Below are 26,009 nucleotides of genomic sequence, written 5' to 3'. Positions count from 1 at the left end.
GTCATTAAAGAAAATGAAACAAATAAGACAAAACGTTATCACCAATTAACTATGTGTGTGTATTATATTTTACTTTATGAGTCTGAAAGAAAATGTATATTATTTATAATAATAGTTGCAACAGTTGGGAAGTGTGATAAAAAGCCATTCTGGAATTATTTGCCTGCACTGAGACAGCAGGTGTGAGACTTGTTAATCTACAGGTTGTTAATTGATTCCTCATTAGGTCTTATAGACATGTAATACTTGTTGTTCCCCCTGATGCAAAGAGTTTCAGTTTCCTTTTATTAGTGTGAACATCAACCACTCTCTTTAACGTCTATGGACTGTAGAACTAGGACTCATTGGTTCTAGCTTGGTTCACCCATCTATAGGAACCAATGAGAAAGGGTTCTTTGGGCAACCTTGGGGTTTTGGAGGAACCTAATTGTAACCGGTGGCTTTTAGGGTGTAGGACAAATCGGAATCTGGCTTTGGAAAAGAGCAAACTGGACTAACGTGATTTGAACCCTTGAGACGAAGAGCCATATAAGTCTGTTTTTTGGACAGCCTATATACAGTATTTGCACTTGTCAGGCCACATAATTTGGAGCATGGATTTTATACTCTACATGACCTGAAAGTACTCAACCTCTACTGTATGGATAATGATAATTATAATTATTATTTTCTATTGTCAACCTAGCCTATGAAAAGACCAAAACCTACAATGCATTTCTTCTATTTGGGGCGACAGTGGGGAGGTTGTCTGATAATCCGGAGGTTCCTGATTCGATTCCCGCTCCTCCCGGGCAGCGTGTTGAAGTGTCCTTGAGCAAGACACTTAACTCCTAACTGCTCCCGATGAGCAGATTGGCAACTTGCATGGTTGCCTCTGCCGTCTGTGTGTGAATGTGTGAGTGAATGGGTGAAATGTGAGGAACAAATTGTAAAGCGCTTTGGATAAAAGCGCTATATAAATGCACCATTTACCATTTCTTCTACTCAGAGTACTCTTTCTACTGTCTCCTGCCCTCAGAGCTCTCTACCAGGGAGCCATACATTCCCATTGTTTGCTAAATCATTAAATACAGCTCACAAACACAAACACATATTTCAGCAAATATCATAATGTGATATCATGAAAAACAGGGGCATTGTACAATATTTCAACAGGATCGATCCATGTACAGTAGTAAACACAACAGTGTAGCTGCATTGCACATTACACGAGAGTCCAGCTAATGTACAATGCCCATGTTCATCCCAATGATGGATTATGCAGACCAAAGCAACGGTACGACTATGTGACTTGTTTTGACCCATTTGTTCTTCTTTTAACAACAGTTGAGTTCTGGACGAGCTACATCTGGTGTTGGCTAGATGGACTATACTTGTAAGTAGGACAAATTATAGGTTTTTGGTATTTTCGTAGGCTATGTTGACAAAAATATATATATTTTTACACCGGTTTTATCCTTTAAAGGCCAACTTGCAGGTTGTATTTTTGTTCAATAAACAATGTGACTAGGCCAACGCTGACTTTCATGAAGAGAAAAAAAAATATCTAAATTTACCCAGTTTTAGTGTTTTTATCAAACATTTTGTCGACTAAACCACAGCTTCCATGCACACGCATATTTCAATCGATGGTTTTCATAGCGTGCGTGTGTCCTCTTAATGATGATGTCACGCTGGGTACAGGACAGCAGGGGGCAGCAGTAGTGGCAGGGCGAGGGGCTCTGAGAGTCACACACACAGCTAGTGGCACGAAGCAGAGAGCCTTGCTACTACTAGCCGAGGAGTGATGAATGAAAATGTATCTGTTTCACCTAACACTATTGCTCCGTGATCATAGCCATCCATCTCCAAAGCCAACCACTATTTGTAAAAGCCACAACCACGTTACCATATTTGTAATAATGTAAATCATTGCGTCGCTGTACATATTGTGTCCACAACGCCAGACGCCGTAGCTTAGCTTAGCTTGGTAGCCATTGTGCTAACAACATACCCCGACGTCTAGCTTGCCAGCCGGCATGAATACCCGATTTAAAATAGTTCTCTCCTCTTTGTATACCTTTGTCCTCACAAGTATTATGCCAGGGAACTTATGGACACGACAATAGTAGTAGTTATAAGGTGTTTGAGCTTGTAGCGTTAGTTAGCTCATAGCTATCGTCACTGATGCACCGAGTGGAGCTAAAGGGGCTACTATCGTATCAACATGCCAGGACGTGTAGCTTGCTAGCCAGCATTCTCGAAACTCCTAACATCACCCGATTTAAAATGGTGTGTGTGCAGTGCTTTGCCCCACAGGTCTGAGAAGAGGACCTACACATTTTACTCATTCCCAAAACTCTTTTACATGCACGACAGTAGACTAACAGATGCTAACGTTAGCGGGGTAATGTTAGCCAGAGCGATATAGCCAGCTATGACCCGGGGATAACCCGGGGATAAGGCGACAGACCAGTAGCGCTGCTGTACTGAACAACAGGCTGCCTAGTGGTAAATGTAGTTCGTTTTTTACGACATTAAAAACATTATAACTACCTTGTTTCAACCAGTTGTAGCTGGTCCATCAAAGTCTCAGACGATTAAACCCATTTGCGTCTTGTAAGGCGTCCATTTGGATCAAGGAAATAGCTTTCTGCACTCGTCAAAACTCCTTGTAGTGGATCAGAAGTAGGGGAAAGTTGCCTCGCTTGACGTCACCGCCCTATAGCGTCTGATAAGCTTTTTTGATTTGCGCATGCATGTTATTCGTGCGTGGACCTTTTGAACTCTTTCTGAGTGGCATTTCCGGTGTCAAATGGAAAAAAATAAATAATGAAATTAGATACCAATGATGTAAACTACCCATAATTGAAGAGTAGGGTTTAACCTGCAAGTTGGGCTTTAACTACGAACACACATATCACTCTATATTACCATAGAAAGATAATTAGGCTTGAAAACATTGTATTTTCCTTTTATTGTATAATAGCAATTGTGACTTGTGCTACAAGACGGTACAGTGCTCAAATGTGACTTGTGCTACAAGACGGTACAGCGCTCCAAATGTGACTTGTTCTACAAGACGGTACAGTGCTCTAAATGTAACTTGTGCTACATGTACAAGACGATACAACACTTCAAATGTGACTTGTTCTACAAGATGGTACAACGCTCCAAATGTGATTTGTGCTACAAGACGGTACAGACGGTACAGAGCTCCAAATGTGACTTGTTCTACAAGACGGTACAGCGCTCCAAATGTGACTTGTTCTACAAGACGGTACAGCGCTCTAAATGTAACTTGTGCTACATGTACAAGACGATACAACACTCCAAATGTGACTTGTTCTACAAGACGGTACAACGCTCCAAATGTGATTTGTGCTACAAGACGGTACAGACGGTACAGAGCTCATAATGTGACTTGTTCTACAAGACGGTACAGAGCTCATAATGTGACTTGTTCTACAAGACGGTACAGAGCTCATAATGTGACTTGTTCTATAAGACGGTACAGAGCTCATAATGTGACTTGTTCTATAAGACGGTACAGAGCTCATAATGTGACTTGTTCTTCAAGACGGTAAAGAGCTCATAATGTGACTTGTTCTTCAAGATGGTACAGAGCTCATAATGTGACTTGTTTTACAAGACGGTACAGAGCTCATAATGTGACTTGTTCTATAAGACGGTACAGAGCTCATAATGTGACTTGTTCTACAAGACGGTACAGAGCTCATAATGTGACTTGTTCTTCAAGACGGTACAGAACTCATAATGTGACTTGTTCTACAAGACGGTACAGAGCTCATAATGTGACTTGTTTTACAAGACGGTACAGAGCTCATAATGTGACTTGTTCTATAAGACGGTACAGAGCTCATAATGTGACTTGTTCTACAAGACGGTAGAGAGCTCATAATGTGACTTGTTCTTCAAGATGGTACAGAGCTCATAATGTGACTTGTTCTTCAAGACGGTACAGAGCTCATAATGTGACTTGTTCTACAAGACGGTACAGAGCTCATAATGTGACTTGTTCTACAAGACGGTACAGAGCTCATAATGTGACTTGTTCTTCAAGACGGTACAGCGCTCATAATGTGACTTGTTCTTCAAGACGGTACAGAGCTCATAATGTGACTTGTTCTTCAAGACGGTACAGAGCTCATAATGTGACTTGTTCCTCAAGACGGTACAGAGCTCATAATGTGACTTGTTCTACAAGACGGTACAGAGCTCATAATGTGACTTGTTCTATAAGACGGTACAGAGCTCATAATGTGACTTGTTCCTCAAGACGGTACAGAGCTCATAATGTGACTTGTTCTTCAAGACGGTACAGAGCTCATAATGTGACTTGTTCCTCAAGACGGTACAGAGCTCATAATGTGACTTGTTCTACAAGATGGTACAGAGCTCATAATGTGACTTGTTCTACAAGACGGTACAGAGCTCATAATGTGACTTGTTCTATAAGACGGTACAGAGCTCATAATGTGACTTGTTCTACAAGACGGTACAGAGCTCATAATGTGACTTGTTCTATAAGACGGTACAGCGCTCATAATGTGACTTGTTCTTCAAGACGGTACAGAACTCATAATGTGACTTGTTCTTCAAGACGGTACAGCACTCATAATGTGACTTGTTCTTCAAGACGGTACATAACTCATAATGTGACTTGTTCTTCAAGACGGTACAGAGCTCATAATGTGACTTGTTCTACAAGACAGTACAGAACTCATAATGTGACTTGTTCTACAAGACGGTACAGAGCTCATAATGTGACTTGTTCTTCAAGACGGTACAGAGCTCATAATGTGACTTGTTCTTCAAGACGGTACAGAGCTCATAATGTGACTTGTTCTTCAAGACAGTACAGAGCTCATAATGTGACTTGTTCTACAAGATGGTACAGAGCTCATAATGTGACTTGTTCTTCAAGACGGTACAGTGCTCATAATGTGACTTGTTCTACAAGACGGTACAGAGCTCATAATGTGACTTGTTCTTCAAGACGGTACAGAGCTCATAATGTGACTTGTTCTATAAGACAGTACAGAGCTCATAATGTGACTTGTTCTACAAGACGGTACAGAGCTCATAATGTGACTTGTTCTACAAGACGGTACAGAGCTCATAATGTGACTTGTTCTTCAAGACGGTACAGAGCTCATAATGTGACTTGTTCTACAAGACGGTACAGAGCTCATAATGTGACTTGTTCTACAAGACGGTACAGAGCTCATAATGTGACTTGTTCTACAAGACGGTACATAGCTCATAATGTGACTTGTTCTACAAGACGGTACAGAGCTCATAATGTGACTTGTTCTTCAAGACGGTACAGAACTCATAATGTGACTTGTTCTATAAGACGGTACAGCGCTCATAATGTGACTTGTTCTTCAAGACGGTACAGAACTCATAATGTGACTTGTTCTTCAAGACGGTACAGAGCTCATAATGTGACTTGTTCTACAAGACGGTACAGAGCTCATAATGTGACTTGTTCTACAAGATGGTACAGCGCTCATAATGTGACTTGTTCTTCAAGACGGTACAGAGCTCATAATGTGACTTGTTCTATAAGACGGTACAGAGCTCATAATGCGACTTGTTCTTCAAGACGGTACAGAGCTCATAATGTGACTTGTTCTATAAGACGGTACAGAGCTCATAATGTGACTTGTTCTATAAGACGGTACAGAGCTCATAATGTGACTTGTTCTTCAAGACGGTACATAACTCATAATGTGACTTGTTCTTCAAGACGGTACAGAACTCATAATGTGACTTGTTCTTCAAGACGGTACAGAGCTCATAATGTGACTTGTTCTTCAAGATGGTACAGTGCTCATAATGTGACTTGTTCTTCAAGATGGTACAGAGCTCATAATGTGACTTGTTCTACAAGACGGTAGAGAGCTCATAATGTGACTTGTTCTACAAGACGGTACAGAGCTCATAATGTGACTTGTTCTTCAAGACGGTACATAACTCATAATGTGACTTGTTCTTCAAGACGGTACAGAACTCATAATGTGACTTGTTCTTCAAGACGGTACAGAGCTCATAATGTGACTTGTTCTTCAAGATGGTACAGTGCTCATAATGTGACTTGTTCTTCAAGATGGTACAGAGCTCATAATGTGACTTGTTCTACAAGACGGTAGAGAGCTCATAATGTGACTTGTTCTACAAGACGGTACAGAGCTCATAATGTGACTTGTTCTTCAAGACGGTACAGACCTCATAATGTGACTTGTTCTTCAAGACGGTACAGTGCTCATAATGTGACTTGTTCTACAAGACGGTATAGCGCTCCAAATGTGACTTGTTCTACAAGACGGTACAGCGCTCTAAATGTGATTTGTGCTACAAGACGGTACAGACGGTACAGAGCTCATAATGTGACTTGTTCTACAAGACGGTACAGAGCTCATAATGTGACTTGTTCTACAAGACGGTACAGCGCTCATAATGTGACTTGTTCTACAAGACGGTACAGAGCTCATAATGTGACTTGTTCTACAAGACGGTACAGCGCTCATAATGTGACTTGTTCTACAAGACGGTACAGAGCTCATAATGTGACTTGTTCTACAAGACGGTACAGAGCTCATAATGTGACTTGTTCTACAAGACGGTACAGAGCTCATAATGTGACTTGTTCTACAAGACGGTACAGAGCTCATAATGTGACTTGTTCTATAAGACGGTACAGAGCTCATAATGTGACTTGTTCTACAAGACGGTACAGCGCTCATAATGTGACTTGTTCTACAAGACGGTACAGAGCTCATAATGTGACTTGTTCTATAAGACGGTACAGAGCTCATAATGTGACTTATTCTACAAGACGGTACAGAGCTCATAATGTGACTTGTTCTACAAGACAGTACAGCGCTCATAATGTGACTTGTTCTTCAAGACGGTACAGAGCTCATAATGTGACTTGTTCTACAAGACTGTACAGAGCTCATAATGTGACTTGTTCTTCAAGACGGTAAAGAGCTCATAATGTGACTTGTTCTTCAAGACGGTACAGAGCTCATAATGTGACTTGTTTTACAAGACGGTACAGAGCTCATAATGTGACTTGTTCTTCAAGACGGTACAGAGCTCATAATGTGACTTGTTCTTCAAGACGGTACAGAGCTCATAATGTGACTTGTTCTACAAGACGGTACAGAGCTCATAATGTGACTTGTTCTACAAGACGGTAAAGAGCTCATAATGTGACTTGTTCTTCAAGATGGTACAGAGCTCATAATGTGACTTGTTCTATAAGACGGTACAGAGCTCATAATGTGACTTGTTCTTCAAGACGGTACAGAGCTCATAATGTGACTTGTTCTATAAGACGGTACAGAGCTCATAATGTGACTTGTTCTATAAGACGGTACAGAGCTCATAATGTGACTTGTTCTACAAGATGGTACAGCGCTCATAATGTGACTTGTTCTTCAAGACGGTACAGAGCTCATAATGTGACTTGTTCTTCAAGACGGTACAGAGCTCATAATGTGACTTGTTCTTCAAGACGGTACAGAGCTCATAATGTGACTTGTTCTACAAGACGGTACAGAACTCATAATGTGACTTGTTCTATAAGACGGTACAGCGCTCATAATGTGACTTGTTCTACAAGACAGTACAGAGCTCATAATGTGACTTGTTCTACAAGACGGTACAGAGCTCATAATGTGACTTGTTCTTCAAGACGGTACAGAGCTCATAATGTGACTTGTTCTACAAGACGGTACAGAGCTCATAATGTGACTTGTTCTTCAAGACGGTACAGAGCTCATAATGTGACTTGTTCTACAAGACGGTACAGAGCTCATAATGTGACTTGTTCTTTAAGACGGTACAGAGCTCATAATGTGACTTGTTCTACAAGACGGTACAGCGCTCATAATGTGACTTGTTCTACAAGACGGTACAGAGCTCATAATGTGACTTGTTCTACAAGACGGTACAGAGCTCATAATGTGACTTGTTCTTCAAGACGGTACAGAGCTCATAATGTGACTTGTTCTACAAGACGGTACAGAGCTCATAATGTGACTTGTTCTACAAGACGGTACAGAGCTCATAATGTGACTTGTTCTACAAGACGGTACATAGCTCATAATGTGACTTGTTCTACAAGACGGTACAGAGCTCATAATGTGACTTGTTCTTCAAGACGGTACAGAACTCATAATGTGACTTGTTCTATAAGACGGTACAGCGCTCATAATGTGACTTGTTCTTCAAGACGGTACAGAACTCATAATGTGACTTGTTCTTCAAGACGGTACAGAGCTCATAATGTGACTTGTTCTAGAAGACGGTACAGAGCTCATAATGTGACTTGTTCTACAAGATGGTACAGCGCTCATAATGTGACTTGTTCTTCAAGACGGTACAGAGCTCATAATGTGACTTGTTCTATAAGACGGTACAGAGCTCATAATGCGACTTGTTCTTCAAGACGGTACAGAGCTCATAATGTGACTTGTTCTATAAGACGGTACAGAGCTCATAATGTGACTTGTTCTATAAGACGGTACAGAGCTCATAATGTGACTTGTTCTTCAAGACGGTACATAACTCATAATGTGACTTGTTCTTCAAGACGGTACAGAACTCATAATGTGACTTGTTCTTCAAGACGGTACAGAGCTCATAATGTGACTTGTTCTTCAAGATGGTACAGTGCTCATAATGTGACTTGTTCTTCAAGATGGTACAGAGCTCATAATGTGACTTGTTCTACAAGACGGTAGAGAGCTCATAATGTGACTTGTTCTACAAGACGGTACAGAGCTCATAATGTGACTTGTTCTTCAAGACGGTACATAACTCATAATGTGACTTGTTCTTCAAGACGGTACAGAACTCATAATGTGACTTGTTCTTCAAGACGGTACAGAGCTCATAATGTGACTTGTTCTTCAAGATGGTACAGTGCTCATAATGTGACTTGTTCTTCAAGATGGTACAGAGCTCATAATGTGACTTGTTCTACAAGACGGTAGAGAGCTCATAATGTGACTTGTTCTACAAGACGGTACAGAGCTCATAATGTGACTTGTTCTTCAAGACGGTACAGACCTCATAATGTGACTTGTTCTTCAAGACGGTACAGTGCTCATAATGTGACTTGTTCTACAAGACGGTATAGCGCTCCAAATGTGACTTGTTCTACAAGACGGTACAGCGCTCTAAATGTGATTTGTGCTACAAGACGGTACAGACGGTACAGAGCTCATAATGTGACTTGTTCTACAAGACGGTACAGAGCTCATAATGTGACTTGTTCTACAAGACGGTACAGCGCTCATAATGTGACTTGTTCTACAAGACGGTACAGAGCTCATAATGTGACTTGTTCTACAAGACGGTACAGCGCTCATAATGTGACTTGTTCTACAAGACGGTACAGAGCTCATAATGTGACTTGTTCTACAAGACGGTACCGAGCTCATAATGTGACTTGTTCTACAAGACGGTACAGAGCTCATAATGTGACTTGTTCTACAAGACGGTACAGAGCTCATAATGTGACTTGTTCTATAAGACGGTACAGAGCTCATAATGTGACTTGTTCTACAAGACGGTACAGCGCTCATAATGTGACTTGTTCTACAAGACGGTACAGAGCTCATAATGTGACTTGTTCTATAAGACGGTACAGAGCTCATAATGTGACTTATTCTACAAGACGGTACAGAGCTCATAATGTGACTTGTTCTACAAGACAGTACAGCGCTCATAATGTGACTTGTTCTTCAAGACGGTACAGAGCTCATAATGTGACTTGTTCTACAAGACTGTACAGAGCTCATAATGTGACTTGTTCTTCAAGACGGTAAAGAGCTCATAATGTGACTTGTTCTTCAAGACGGTACAGAGCTCATAATGTGACTTGTTTTACAAGACGGTACAGAGCTCATAATGTGACTTGTTCTTCAAGACGGTACAGAGCTCATAATGTGACTTGTTCTTCAAGACGGTACAGAGCTCATAATGTGACTTGTTCTACAAGACGGTACAGAACTCATAATGTGACTTGTTCTTCAAGACGGTACAGAGCTCATAATGTGACTTGTTCTACAAGACGGTACAGAGCTCATAATGTGACTTGTTCTACAAGACGGTAAAGAGCTCATAATGTGACTTGTTCTTCAAGATGGTACAGAGCTCATAATGTGACTTGTTCTATAAGACGGTACAGAGCTCATAATGTGACTTGTTCTTCAAGACGGTACAGAGCTCATAATGTGACTTGTTCTATAAGACGGTACAGAGCTCATAATGTGACTTGTTCTATAAGACGGTACAGAGCTCATAATGTGACTTGTTCTACAAGATGGTACAGCGCTCATAATGTGACTTGTTCTTCAAGACGGTACAGAGCTCATAATGTGACTTGTTCTTCAAGACGGTACAGAGCTCATAATGTGACTTGTTCTTCAAGACGGTACAGAGCTCATAATGTGACTTGTTCTACAAGACGGTACAGAACTCATAATGTGACTTGTTCTATAAGACGGTACAGCGCTCATAATGTGACTTGTTCTACAAGACAGTACAGAGCTCATAATGTGACTTGTTCTACAAGACGGTACAGAGCTCATAATGTGACTTGTTCTTCAAGACGGTACAGAGCTCATAATGTGACTTGTTCTACAAGACGGTACAGAGCTCATAATGTGACTTGTTCTTCAAGACGGTACAGAGCTCATAATGTGACTTGTTCTACAAGACGGTACAGAGCTCATAATGTGACTTGTTCTTTAAGACGGTACAGAGCTCATAATGTGACTTGTTCTACAAGACGGTACAGCGCTCATAATGTGACTTGTTCTACAAGACGGTACAGAGCTCATAATGTGACTTGTTCTACAAGACGGTACAGAGCTCATAATGTGACTTGTTCTACAAGACGGTACAGAGCTCATAATGTGACTTGTTCTACAAGACGGTACAGAGCTCATAATGTGACTTGTTCTACAAGACGGTACAGAGCTCATAATGTGACTTGTTCTTCAAGACGGTACAGAGCTCATAATGTGACTTGTTCTATAAGACGGTACAGAGCTCATAATGTGACTTGTTCTTCAAGACGGTACAGCGCTCATAATGTGACTTGTTCTACAAGACAGTACAGAGCTCATAATGTGACTTGTTCTACAAGACGGTACAGAGCTCATAATGTGACTTGTTCTATAAGACGGTACAGAGCTCATAATGTGACTTGTTCTTCAAGATGGTACAGAGCTCATAATGTGACTTGTTCTATAAGACGGTACAGAGCTCATAATGTGACTTGTTCTTCAAGACGGTACAGAGCTCATAATGTGACTTGTTCTTCAAGACGGTACAGAGCTCATAATGTGACTTGTTCTACAAGACGGTACAGAGCTCATAATGTGACTTGTTCTACAAGACGGTACAGAGCTCATAATGTGACTTGTTCTTCAAGACGGTACAGCGCTCATAATGTGACTTGTTCTTCAAGACGGTACAGAGCTCATAATGTGACTTGTTCTTCAAGACGGTACAGAGCTCATAATGTGACTTGTTCCTCAAGACGGTACAGAGCTCATAATGTGACTTGTTCTACAAGACGGTACAGAGCTCATAATGTGACTTGTTCTATAAGACGGTACAGAGCTCATAATGTGACTTGTTCCTCAAGACGGTACAGAGCTCATAATGTGACTTGTTCTTCAAGACGGTACAGAGCTCATAATGTGACTTGTTCCTCAAGACGGTACAGAGCTCATAATGTGACTTGTTCTACAAGATGGTACAGAGCTCATAATGTGACTTGTTCTACAAGACGGTACAGAGCTCATAATGTGACTTGTTCTATAAGACGGTACAGAGCTCATAATGTGACTTGTTCTACAAGACGGTACAGAGCTCATAATGTGACTTGTTCTATAAGACGGTACAGCGCTCATAATGTGACTTGTTCTTCAAGACGGTACAGAACTCATAATGTGACTTGTTCTTCAAGACGGTACAGCACTCATAATGTGACTTGTTCTTCAAGACGGTACATAACTCATAATGTGACTTGTTCTTCAAGACGGTACAGAGCTCATAATGTGACTTGTTCTACAAGACAGTACAGAACTCATAATGTGACTTGTTCTACAAGACGGTACAGAGCTCATAATGTGACTTGTTCTTCAAGACGGTACAGAGCTCATAATGTGACTTGTTCTACAAGACGGTACAGAGCTCATAATGTGACTTGTTCTTCAAGACGGTACAGAGCTCATAATGTGACTTGTTCTTCAAGACGGTACAGAGCTCATAATGTGACTTGTTCTTCAAGACAGTACAGAGCTCATAATGTGACTTGTTCTACAAGATGGTACAGAGCTCATAATGTGACTTGTTCTTCAAGACGGTACAGTCCTCTAATGTGACTTGTTCTACAAGACGGTACAGAGCTCATAATGTGACTTGTTCTTCAAGACGGTACAGAGCTCATAATGTGACTTGTTCTATAAGACAGTACAGAGCTCATAATGTGACTTGTTCTACAAGACGGTACAGAGCTCATAATGTGACTTGTTCTACAAGACGGTACAGAGCTCATAATGTGACTTGTTCTTCAAGACGGTACAGAGCTCATAATGTGACTTGTTCTACAAGACGGTACAGAGCTCATAATGTGACTTGTTCTACAAGACGGTACAGAGCTCATAATGTGACTTGTTCTACAAGACGGTACATAGCTCATAATGTGACTTGTTCTACAAGACGGTACAGAGCTCATAATGTGACTTGTTCTTCAAGACGGTACAGAACTCATAATGTGACTTGTTCTATAAGACGGTACAGCGCTCATAATGTGACTTGTTCTTCAAGACGGTACAGAACTCATAATGTGACTTGTTCTTCAAGACGGTACAGAGCTCATAATGTGACTTGTTCTACAAGACGGTACAGAGCTCATAATGTGACTTGTTCTACAAGATGGTACAGCGCTCATAATGTGACTTGTTCTTCAAGACGGTACAGAGCTCATAATGTGACTTGTTCTATAAGACGGTACAGAGCTCATAATGCGACTTGTTCTTCAAGACGGTACAGAGCTCATAATGTGACTTGTTCTATAAGACGGTACAGAGCTCATAATGTGACTTGTTCTATAAGACGGTACAGAGCTCATAATGTGACTTGTTCTTCAAGACGGTACATAACTCATAATGTGACTTGTTCTTCAAGACGGTACAGAACTCATAATGTGACTTGTTCTTCAAGACGGTACAGAGCTCATAATGTGACTTGTTCTTCAAGATGGTACAGTGCTCATAATGTGACTTGTTCTTCAAGATGGTACAGAGCTCATAATGTGACTTGTTCTACAAGACGGTAGAGAGCTCATAATGTGACTTGTTCTACAAGACGGTACAGAGCTCATAATGTGACTTGTTCTTCAAGACGGTACATAACTCATAATGTGACTTGTTCTTCAAGACGGTACAGAACTCATAATGTGACTTGTTCTTCAAGACGGTACAGAGCTCATAATGTGACTTGTTCTTCAAGATGGTACAGAGCTCATAATGTGACTTGTTCTACAAGACGGTAGAGAGCTCATAATGTGACTTGTTCTACAAGACGGTACAGAGCTCATAATGTGACTTGTTCTTCAAGACGGTACAGACCTCATAATGTGACTTGTTCTTCAAGACGGTACAGTGCTCATAATGTGACTTGTTCTACAAGACGGTATAGCGCTCCAAATGTGACTTGTTCTACAAGACGGTACAGCGCTCTAAATGTGATTTGTGCTACAAGACGGTACAGACGGTACAGAGCTCATAATGTGACTTGTTCTACAAGACGGTACAGAGCTCATAATGTGACTTGTTCTACAAGACGGTACAGCGCTCATAATGTGACTTGTTCTACAAGACGGTACAGAGCTCATAATGTGACTTGTTCTACAAGACGGTACAGCGCTCATAATGTGACTTGTTCTACAAGACGGTACAGAGCTCATAATGTGACTTGTTCTACAAGACGGTACAGAGCTCATAATGTGACTTGTTCTACAAGACGGTACAGAGCTCATAATGTGACTTGTTCTACAAGACGGTACAGAGCTCATAATGTGACTTGTTCTATAAGACGGTACAGAGCTCATAATGTGACTTGTTCTACAAGACGGTACAGCGCTCATAATGTGACTTGTTCTACAAGACGGTACAGAGCTCATAATGTGACTTGTTCTATAAGACGGTACAGAGCTCATAATGTGACTTATTCTACAAGACGGTACAGAGCTCATAATGTGACTTGTTCTACAAGACAGTACAGCGCTCATAATGTGACTTGTTCTTCAAGACGGTACAGAGCTCATAATGTGACTTGTTCTACAAGACTGTACAGAGCTCATAATGTGACTTGTTCTTCAAGACGGTAAAGAGCTCATAATGTGACTTGTTCTTCAAGACGGTACAGAGCTCATAATGTGACTTGTTTTACAAGACGGTACAGAGCTCATAATGTGACTTGTTCTTCAAGACGGTACAGAGCTCATAATGTGACTTGTTCTTCAAGACGGTACAGAGCTCATAATGTGACTTGTTCTACAAGACGGTACAGAGCTCATAATGTGACTTGTTCTACAAGACGGTAAAGAGCTCATAATGTGACTTGTTCTTCAAGATGGTACAGAGCTCATAATGTGACTTGTTCTATAAGACGGTACAGAGCTCATAATGTGACTTGTTCTTCAAGACGGTACAGAACTCATAATGTGACTTGTTCTATAAGATGGTACAGCGCTCATAATGTGACTTGTTCTATAAGATGGTACAGCGCTCATAATGTGACTTGTTCTACAAGACGGTACAGAGCTCATAATGTGACTTGTTCTATAAGACGGTACAGAGCTCATAATGTGACTTGTTCTATAAGACGGTACAGAGCTCATAATGTGACTTGTTCTACAAGATGGTACAGCGCTCATAATGTGACTTGTTCTTCAAGACGGTACAGAGCTCATAATGTGACTTGTTCTTCAAGACGGTACAGAGCTCATAATGTGACTTGTTCTTCAAGACGGTACAGAGCTCATAATGTGACTTGTTCTACAAGACGGTACAGAACTCATAATGTGACTTGTTCTATAAGACGGTACAGCGCTCATAATGTGACTTGTTCTACAAGACAGTACAGAGCTCATAATGTGACTTGTTCTACAAGACGGTACAGAGCTCATAATGTGACTTGTTCTTCAAGACGGTACAGAGCTCATAATGTGACTTGTTCTACAAGACGGTACAGAGCTCATAATGTGACTTGTTCTTCAAGACGGTACAGAGCTCATAATGTGACTTGTTCTACAAGACGGTACAGAGCTCATAATGTGACTTGTTCTTCAAGACGGTACAGAGCTCATAATGTGACTTGTTCTACAAGACGGTACAGAGCTCATAATGTGACTTGTTCTACAAGACGGTACAGAGCTCATAATGTGACTTGTTCTACAAGACGGTACATAGCTCATAATGTGACTTGTTCTACAAGACGGTACAGAGCTCATAATGTGACTTGTTCTTCAAGACGGTACAGAACTCATAATGTGACTTGTTCTATAAGACGGTACAGCGCTCATAATGTGACTTGTTCTTCAAGACGGTACAGAACTCATAATGTGACTTGTTCTTCAAGACGGTACAGAGCTCATAATGTGACTTGTTCTACAAGACGGTACAGAGCTCATAATGTGACTTGTTCTACAAGATGGTACAGCGCTCATAATGTGACTTGTTCTTCAAGACGGTACAGAGCTCATAATGTGACTTGTTCTATAAGACGGTACAGAGCTCATAATGCGACTTGTTCTTCAAGACGGTACAGAGCTCATAATGTGACTTGTTCTATAAGACGGTACAGAGCTCATAATGTGACTTGTTCTATAAGACGGTACAGAGCTCATAATGTGACTTGTTCTTCAAGACGGTACATAACTCATAATGTGACTTGTTCTTCAAGACGGTACAGAACTCATAATGTGACTTGTTCTTCAAGACGGTACAGAGCTCATAATGTGACTTGTTCTTCAAGATGGTACAGTGCTCATAATGTGACTTGTTCTTCAAGATGGTACAGAGCTCATAATGTGACTTGTTCTACAAGACGGTAGAGAGCTCATAATGTGACTTGTTCTACAAGACGGTACAGAGCTCATAATGTGACTTGTTCTTCAAGACGGTACATAACTCATAATGTGACTTGTTCTTCAAGACGGTACAGAACTCATAATGTGACTTGTTCTTCAAGACGGTACAGAGCTCATAATGTGACTTGTTCTTCAAGATGGTACAGTGCTCATAATGTGACTTGTTCTTCAAGATGGTACAGAGCTCATAATGTGACTTGTTCTACAAGACGGTAGAGAGCTCATAATGTGACTTGTTCTACAAGACGGTACAGAGCTCATAATGTGACTTGTTCTTCAAGACGGTACAGACCTCATAATGTGACTTGTTCTTCAAGACGGTACAGTGCTCATAATGTGACTTGTTCTACAAGACGGTATAGCGCTCCAAATGTGACTTGTTCTACAAGACGGTACAGCGCTCTAAATGTGATTTGTGCTACAAGACGGTACAGACGGTACAGAGCTCATAATGTGACTTGTTCTACAAGACGGTACAGAGCTCATAATGTGACTTGTTCTACAAGACGGTACAGCGCTCATAATGTGACTTGTTCTACAAGACGGTACAGAGCTCATAATGTGACTTGTTCTACAAGACGGTACAGCGCTCATAATGTGACTTGTTCTACAAGACGGTACAGAGCTCATAATGTGACTTGTTCTACAAGACGGTACAGAGCTCATAATGTGACTTGTTCTACAAGACGGTACAGAGCTCATAATGTGACTTGTTCTACAAGACGGTACAGAGCTCATAATGTGACTTGTTCTATAAGACGGTACAGAGCTCATAATGTGACTTGTTCTACAAGACGGTACAGCGCTCATAATGTGACTTGTTCTACAAGACGGTACAGAGCTCATAATGTGACTTGTTCTATAAGACGGTACAGAGCTCATAATGTGACTTATTCTACAAGACGGTACAGAGCTCATAATGTGACTTGTTCTACAAGACAGTACAGCACTCATAATGTGACTTGTTCTTCAAGACGGTACAGAGCTCATAATGTGACTTGTTCTACAAGACTGTACAGAGCTCATAATGTGACTTGTTCTTCAAGACGGTAAAGAGCTCATAATGTGACTTGTTCTTCAAGACGGTACAGAGCTCATAATGTGACTTGTTTTACAAGACGGTACAGAGCTCATAATGTGACTTGTTCTTCAAGACGGTACAGAGCTCATAATGTGACTTGTTCTTCAAGACGGTACAGAGCTCATAATGTGACTTGTTCTACAAGACGGTACAGAGCTCATAATGTGACTTGTTCTACAAGACGGTAAAGAGCTCATAATGTGACTTGTTCTTCAAGATGGTACAGAGCTCATAATGTGACTTGTTCTATAAGACGGTACAGAGCTCATAATGTGACTTGTTCTTCAAGACGGTACAGAGCTCATAATGTGACTTGTTCTATAAGACGGTACAGAGCTCATAATGTGACTTGTTCTATAAGACGGTACAGAGCTCATAATGTGACTTGTTCTACAAGACGGTACAGAGCTCATAATGTGACTTGTTCTTCAAGACGGTACAGAGCTCATAATGTGACTTGTTCTACAAGACGGTACAGCGCTCATAATGTGACTTGTTCTTCAAGACGGTACAGAGCTCATAATGTGACTTGTTCTTCAAGACGGTACAGAGCTCATAATGTGACTTGTTCTTCAAGACGGTACAGAGCTCATAATGTGACTTGTTCTACAAGACGGTACAGAACTCATAATGTGACTTGTTCTATAAGACGGTACAGCGCTCATAATGTGACTTGTTCTACAAGACAGTACAGAGCTCATAATGTGACTTGTTCTACAAGACGGTACAGAGCTCATAATGTGACTTGTTCTTCAAGACGGTACAGAGCTCATAATGTGACTTGTTCTACAAGACGGTACAGAGCTCATAATGTGACTTGTTCTTCAAGACGGTACAGAGCTCATAATGTGACTTGTTCTACAAGACGGTACAGAGCTCATAATGTGACTTGTTCTTTAAGACGGTACAGAGCTCATAATGTGACTTGTTCTACAAGACGGTACAGCGCTCATAATGTGACTTGTTCTACAAGACGGTACAGAGCTCATAATGTGACTTGTTCTACAAGACGGTACAGAGCTCATAATGTGACTTGTTCTACAAGACGGTACAGAGCTCATAATGTGACTTGTTCTACAAGACGGTACAGAGCTCATAATGTGACTTGTTCTACAAGACGGTACAGAGCTCATAATGTGACTTGTTCTTCAAGACGGTACAGAGCTCATAATGTGACTTGTTCTATAAGACGGTACAGAGCTCATAATGTGACTTGTTCTTCAAGACGGTACAGCGCTCATAATGTGACTTGTTCTACAAGACAGTACAGAGCTCATAATGTGACTTGTTCTACAAGACGGTACAGAGCTCATAATGTGACTTGTTCTATAAGACGGTACAGAGCTCATAATGTGACTTGTTCTTCAAGATGGTACAGAGCTCATAATGTGACTTGTTCTATAAGACGGTACAGAGCTCATAATGTGACTTGTTCTTCAAGACGGTACAGAGCTCATAATGTGACTTGTTCTTCAAGACGGTACAGAGCTCATAATGTGACTTGTTCTACAAGACGGTACAGAGCTCATAATGTGACTTGTTCTTCAAGACGGTACAGAACTCATAATGTGACTTGTTCTATAAGACAGTACAGAGCTCATAATGTGACTTGTTCTTCAAGACGGTACAGAGCTCATAATGTGACTTGTTCTTCAAGACGGTACAGAGCTCATAATGTGACTTGTTCTATAAGACAGTACAGAGCTCATAATGTGACTTGTTCTTCAAGACGGTACAGAGCTCATAATGTGACTTGTTCTTCAAGACGGTACAGAGCTCATAATGTGACTTGTTCTACAAGACGGTACAGAGCTCATAATGTGACTTGTTCTACAAGACGGTACAGAGCTCATAATGTGACTTGTTCTACAAGACGGTACAGAGCTCATAATGTGACTTGTTCTTCAAGACGGTACAGAACTCATAATGTGACTTGTTCTATAAGACGGTACAGAGCTCATAATGTGACTTGTTCTACAAGACGGTACAGAGCTCATAATGTGACTTGTTCTATAAGACGGTACAGTGCTCATAATGTGACTTGTTCTACAAGACGGTACAGAGCTCATAATGTGACTTGTTCTACAAGACGGTACAGAACTCATAATGTGACTTGTTCTATAAGACGGTACAGTGCTCATAATGTGACTTGTTCTACAAGACGGTACAGAGCTCATAATGTGACTTGTTCTACAAGACGGTACAGCACTCATAATGTGACTTGTTCTTCAAGACGGTACAGAGCTCATAATGTGACTTGTTCTATAAGACAGTACAGAGCTCATAATGTGACTTGTTCTACAAGACGGTACAGAGCTCATAATGTGACTTGTTCTACAAGACGGTACAGAGCTCATAATGTGACTTGTTCTATAAGACGGTACATAACTCATAATGTGACTTGTTCTTCAAGACGGTACAGAGCTCATAATGTGACTTGTTCTACAAGACGGTACAGAGCTCATAATGTGACTTGTTCTACAAGACGGTACAGAGCTCATAATGTGACTTGTTCTATAAGACGGTACATAACTCATAATGTGACTTGTTCTTCAAGACGGTACAGAGCTCATAATGTGACTTGTTCTACAAGACGGTACAGAGCTCATAATGTGACTTGTTCTATAAGACGGTACAGTGCTCATAATGTGACTTGTTCTTCAAGACGGTACAGAACTCATAATGTGACTTGTTCTACAAGACGGTACAGAGCTCATAATGTGACTTGTTCTACAAGACGGTACAGAGCTCATAATGTGACTTGTTCTACAAGACGGTACAGAGCTCATAATGTGACTTGTTCTACAAGACGGTACAGAGCTCATAATGTGACTTGTTCTACAAGACGGTACAGAGCTCATAATGTGACTTGTTCTACAAGACGGTACAGAGCTCATAATGTGACTTGTTCTTCAAGACGGTACAGAACTCATAATGTGACTTGTTCTACAAGACGGTACAGAGCTCATAATGTGACTTGTTCTATAAGACGGTACAGAGCTCATAATGTGACTTGTTCTTCAAGACGGTACAGAACTCATAATGTGACTTGTTCTATAAGACGGTACAGAGCTCATAATGTGACTTGTTCTACAAGACGGTACAGAGCTCATAATGTGACTTGTTCTATAAGACGGTACAGTGCTCATAATGTGACTTGTTCTACAAGACGGTACAGAGCTCATAATGTGACTTGTTCTACAAGACGGTACAGAGCTCATAATGTGACTTATTCTACAAGACGGTACAGAGCTCATAATGTGACTTGTTCTTCAAGACGGTACAGAGCTCATAATGTGACTTGTTCTACAAGACGGTACAGAGCTCATAATGTGACTTGTTCTACAAGACGGTACAGAGCTCATAATGTGACTTGTTCTACAAGACGGTACAGAGCTCATAATGTGACTTGTTCTATAAGACGGTACAGAACTCATAATGTGACTTGTTCTTCAAGACGGTACAGAGCTCATAATGTGACTTGTTCTACAAGACGGTACAGAACTCATAATGTGACTTGTTCTACAAGACGGTACAGAGCTCATAATGTGACTTGTTCTACAAGACGGTACAGAGCTCATAATGTGACTTGTTCTTCAAGACGGTACAGAACTCATAATGTGACTTGTTCTATAAGACGGTACAGAGCTCATAATGTGACTTGTTCTACAAGACGGTACAGAGCTCATAATGTGACTTGTTCTTCAAGACGGTACAGAACTCATAATGTGACTTGTTCTTCAAGACGGTACAGAGCTCATAATGTGACTTGTTCTTCAAGACGGTACAGAACTCATAATGTGACTTGTTCTTCAAGACGGTACAGAACTCATAATGTGACTTGTTCTTCAAGACGGTACAGAGCTCATAATGTGACTTGTTCTACAAGACGGTACAGAGCTCATAATGTGACTTGTTCTACAAGACGGTACAGAGCTCATAATGTGACTTGTTCTACAAGATGGTACAGAGCTCATAATGTGACTTGTTCTTCAAGACGGTACAGCGCTCATAATGTGACTTGTTCTATAAGACGGTACAGAGCTCATAATGTGACTTGTTCTTCAAGACGGTACAGAGCTCATAATGTGACTTGTTCTATAAGACGGTACAGAGCTCATAATGTGACTTGTTCTTCAAGACGGTACAGAGCTCATAATGTGACATGTTCTACAAGACGGTACAGAGCTCATAATGTGACTTGTTCTACAAGACGGTACAGAGCTCATAATGTGACTTGTTCTATAAGACGGTACAGAGCTCATAATGTGACTTGTTCTACAAGACGGTACAGAGCTCATAATGTGACTTGTTCTTCAAGACGGTACAGAGCTCATAATGTGACTTGTTCCTCAAGACGGTACAGAGCTCATAATGTGACTTGTTCTATAAGACGGTACAGAACTCATAATGTGACTTGTTCTACAAGACGGTACAGAGCTCATAATGTGACTTGTTCTATAAGACGGTACAGAGCTCATAATGTGACTTGTTCTACAAGACGGTACAGAGCTCATAATGTGACTTGTTCTACAAGACGGTAGAGAGCTCATAATGTGACTTGTTCTACAAGACGGTACAGAGCTCATAATGTGACTTGTTCTTCAAGATGGTACAGTGCTCATAATGTGACTTGTTCTTCAAGACGGTACAGAGCTCATAATGTGACTTGTTCTATAAGACGGTACAGCGCTCATAATGTGACTTGTTCTATAAGACGGTACAGAGCTCATAATGTGACTTGTTCTATAAGACAGTACAGAGCTCATAATGTGACTTGTTCTACAAGACGGTACAGAGCTCATAATGTGACTTGTTCTATAAGACGGTACAGAGCTCATAATGCGACTTGTTCTTCAAGACGGTACAGAGCTCATAATGTGACTTGTTCTATAAGACGGTACAGAGCTCATAATGTGACATGTTCTACAAGACGGTACAGAGCTCATAATGTGACTTGTTCTTCAAGACGGTACAGAGCTCATAATGTGACTTGTTCTACAAGACGGTACAGAGCTCATAATGTGACTTGTTCTACAAGACGGTACAGCGCTCATAATGTGACTTGTTCTTCAAGACGGTACAGAGCTCATAATGTGACTTGTTCTATAAGACAGTACAGAGCTCATAATGTGACTTGTTCTATAAGACGGTACAGAGCTCATAATGCGACTTGTTCTTCAAGACGGTACAGAGCTCATAATGTGACTTGTTCTATAAGACGGTACAGAGCTCATAATGTGACATGTTCTACAAGACGGTACAGAGCTCATAATGTGACTTGTTCTTCAAGACGGTACATAACTCATAATGTGACATGTTCTACAAGACGGTACAGAGCTCATAATGTGACTTGTTCTTCAAGACGGTACATAACTCATAATGTGACTTGTTCTTCAAGACGGTACAGAACTCATAATGTGACTTGTTCTTCAAGACGGTACAGAGCTCATAATGTGACTTGTTCTTCAAGACGGTACAGAGCTCATAATGTGACTTGTTCTACAAGACGGTACAGAGCTCATAATGTGACTTGTTCTTCAAGATGGTACAGTGCTCATAATGTGACTTGTTCTACAAGACGGTAGAGAGCTCATAATGTGACTTGTTCTACAAGACGGTACAGAGCTCATAATGTGACTTGTTCTACAAGACGGTACAGAGCTCATAATGTGACTTGTTCTTCAAGACGGTACAGAGCTCATAATGTGACTTGTTCTATAAGACGGTACAGCGCTCATAATGTGACTTGTTCTACAAGACGGTACAGAGCTCATAATGTGACTTGTTCTATAAGACGGTACAGAGCTCATAATGTGACTTGTTCTACAAGACGGTACAGAGCTCATAATGTGACTTGTTCTACAAGATGGTACAGAGCTCATAATGTGACTTGTTCTATAAGACGGTACAGAGCTCATAATGTGACTTGTTCTTCAAGACGGTACAGCGCTCATAATGTGACTTGTTCTACAAGACAGTACAGCGCTCATAATGTGACTTGTTCTACAAGACGGTACAGAGCTCATAATGTGACTTGTTCTACAAGACGGTACAGAGCTCATAATGTGACTTGTTCTACAAGACGGTACAGAGCTCATAATGTGACTTGTTCTACAAGACGGTACAGCGCTCATAATGTGACTTGTTTGATTAAACGGTATAGCGCTCCTAATGCCACGTCGGCAGGCTGCTCCATTTGTTTTGAACGCACTTCAGCTGAAAAAGCTATTTGAAAGCCTCAACCTTTAGACAGAGCCTTCGCCCATTGAAGTGCAAAGCAGAACTTAATCGGGGAAATGATGATTGTGCGGCCTGCATGCTTGCTGTTTATTTTACAGTCGGGTACAGAGTTACTTTTCAGAGCGCTCTCGCCACATCTGTGGTTTTACAAAAATGCCAAATGCATTCGGAGAGAGTGAATTATTAAGTGCAACTCTGTAAAAGACGATGGATCTGTCACCTCAATACTGGCAGATGATTAACTGGTTGACATTTCTCCCCTTTACATATAGGCACATTAATACTAGATCCAACCAGCTCCCCTCTCAACAAGCCCTGTCCAACCCACAGTAGGCTACAATGATGGAAAATGTAATTAAGTGGGATATCTGCCATGCATCTGAAAGTGTGATGGTTTTCTCTCTCTCTCTCTCTCTCTCTCTCTCTCTCTCTCTCTCTCTCTCTCTCTCTCTCTCTCTCTCTCTCTCTCTCTCTCTCTCTCTCTCTTCAACATGTAACCCGCCAAAAAGAGTGTATTGATTTAATTTTGTTTTCTAATTTCAGATGTCAAGGACAATGTGTCTATGTTGTTGAAAATGCCCACTTAAATCAGTTTGACCATAAATCATGCATTGAGAAAGAGATGAGTTCAATACAGCTGTCGTATAACCTCGAGAAACAATTATATCGATGACGTGTGATAATCTAGGGATATTTCACAGCGCTGCCATTACACAACAGACACAGCTCCAAATGCACACACACACACATGTGCACACACACATGTGCACGCATGCACGCACGCACGCGCACACACACACACACACACACACAAGTCACACACACACACACACACGCTGCCTGCTTATATTTTGTGCAAACATATCCAGGGTAATTAACACTGTTAATATGGGAAGCTAATGTTTGATTAATCCACATTGTCCATTTATGAGTTAAGTCAACATAGTTGGAACAAACTTTAAAACCACAAAAAAGGTCACAGGATCAATAATTCATTTACGAGGCTCCTCTGCGTAAAAAAACCCCACAATTGTGCCTCATCTGCCGATTTCCAGTGGCCTCACAAGGCCAAGAGATTGTTCCAACCGAGGGGACTCTGGACTTTTATTTTGTCCTCCAGCAGCAGCTTTGGAATTGATCTCTATCATCATCACACCGAACAAACGCCTTTTCTGAACCCAAGCGGTGCCCCATCGTCCGACTCTAACAGAGGCAGCTCCTGCCACTCTCTCAGAGCGGTGCGGCTCAAGATGGCTTTTGTTTCATGCCTGCACGGTACTTCCACACGCGGGAGAAATGGTAATACATTGCGATTGCATATTAATTTATGCAAATCACATGGGAAAACAGCTGGCTTCACAAATGAACCCCCAGCCGTGGCATCGGAGTTGCTTCTGAACGGGGGCTTTTCCTTAATCCTATGGACTTCTGTGAGGAAGGGAGCTGCATGCACCGGCCTATATAGACAATGTACGTGTTGTAGATATGCTTACTGGATGTGCTACAGCATTTAGGCCCAGGTTTGATCAGTGTATTTTTGTTTCATTCATATTGTTTTAAACTGTGTAGATACAGTATATTCACCTACACTGGTAAATGGTAAATTACTGCATTTATATAGCGCTTTTATCCAAAGCGCTTTACAATTTGTTTCTCACATTTTTACCCATTCACTCACACATTCACACACCGACGGCGGAGGCAACCATGCAAGGAGCCAACCTGCTCATCGGGAACAATTAGGGGTTCAGTGTCTTGCTCAAGGACACTTCGACATGCTGCCTGGGATGAGTGGGAATCGAATCGGGAACCTCCGGATTACCAGAGGACTACTTCCTCCTGAGCCACTGTCGCCCCATATGATGTTACAATGAGCCATACAATGACCTACTATAGGGATAGTTTGGATTTTCTAACATGAAGTCAACTTGCTAGAAGGGTAATTCAAGGACCACTTTGCCACACAACCTCAGAATTTACTGTAGATATTGACAGGGCAAAATCATAATCAACGCTTTAATGCTGTTATTTATATCAAAAGCAGACTATGCAGCCCAATTGAGTCACGGGTCGTTGTAATTCCGTTCGTTGCAACGTCGGGCATATGAAGCATGAGTTTTGTGATCCGTTGCAGCCCTATTCAAGGATATACCATGTTATTATCTGTGTCTACAGTCTACAGATTAACATACTTTCAGGTTGTGTGTAATAACTTTTGTGTTGTTAATCTCACCAACATGCACCCCGCCAAAAAGAGTGTATTGATTTAGTTTCTGACTAATCCAACAGGTAATCACTAGTTTTTCTAAATTATTTGTAATCTGGATATCCTTGTTCTCAGTCTTTGATTGATTGATTGATTGATTGATTGATTGATTGATTGATTGATTGATTGATTGATTGATTGATTGATTGATTGATTGAAAACTTTATTAACAGATTGCAGAATGGGTACAATACAGTACAGCTCAATACACACAATTGTTAAGGGGA

Source organism: Notolepis coatsorum, assembly GCF_963971535.1.
Source record: "Notolepis coatsorum genome assembly, chromosome: 1".
Classification (NCBI taxonomy): domain Eukaryota; kingdom Metazoa; phylum Chordata; class Actinopteri; order Aulopiformes; family Paralepididae; genus Notolepis; species Notolepis coatsorum.
This window is presented reverse-complemented; position numbering follows the sequence as displayed.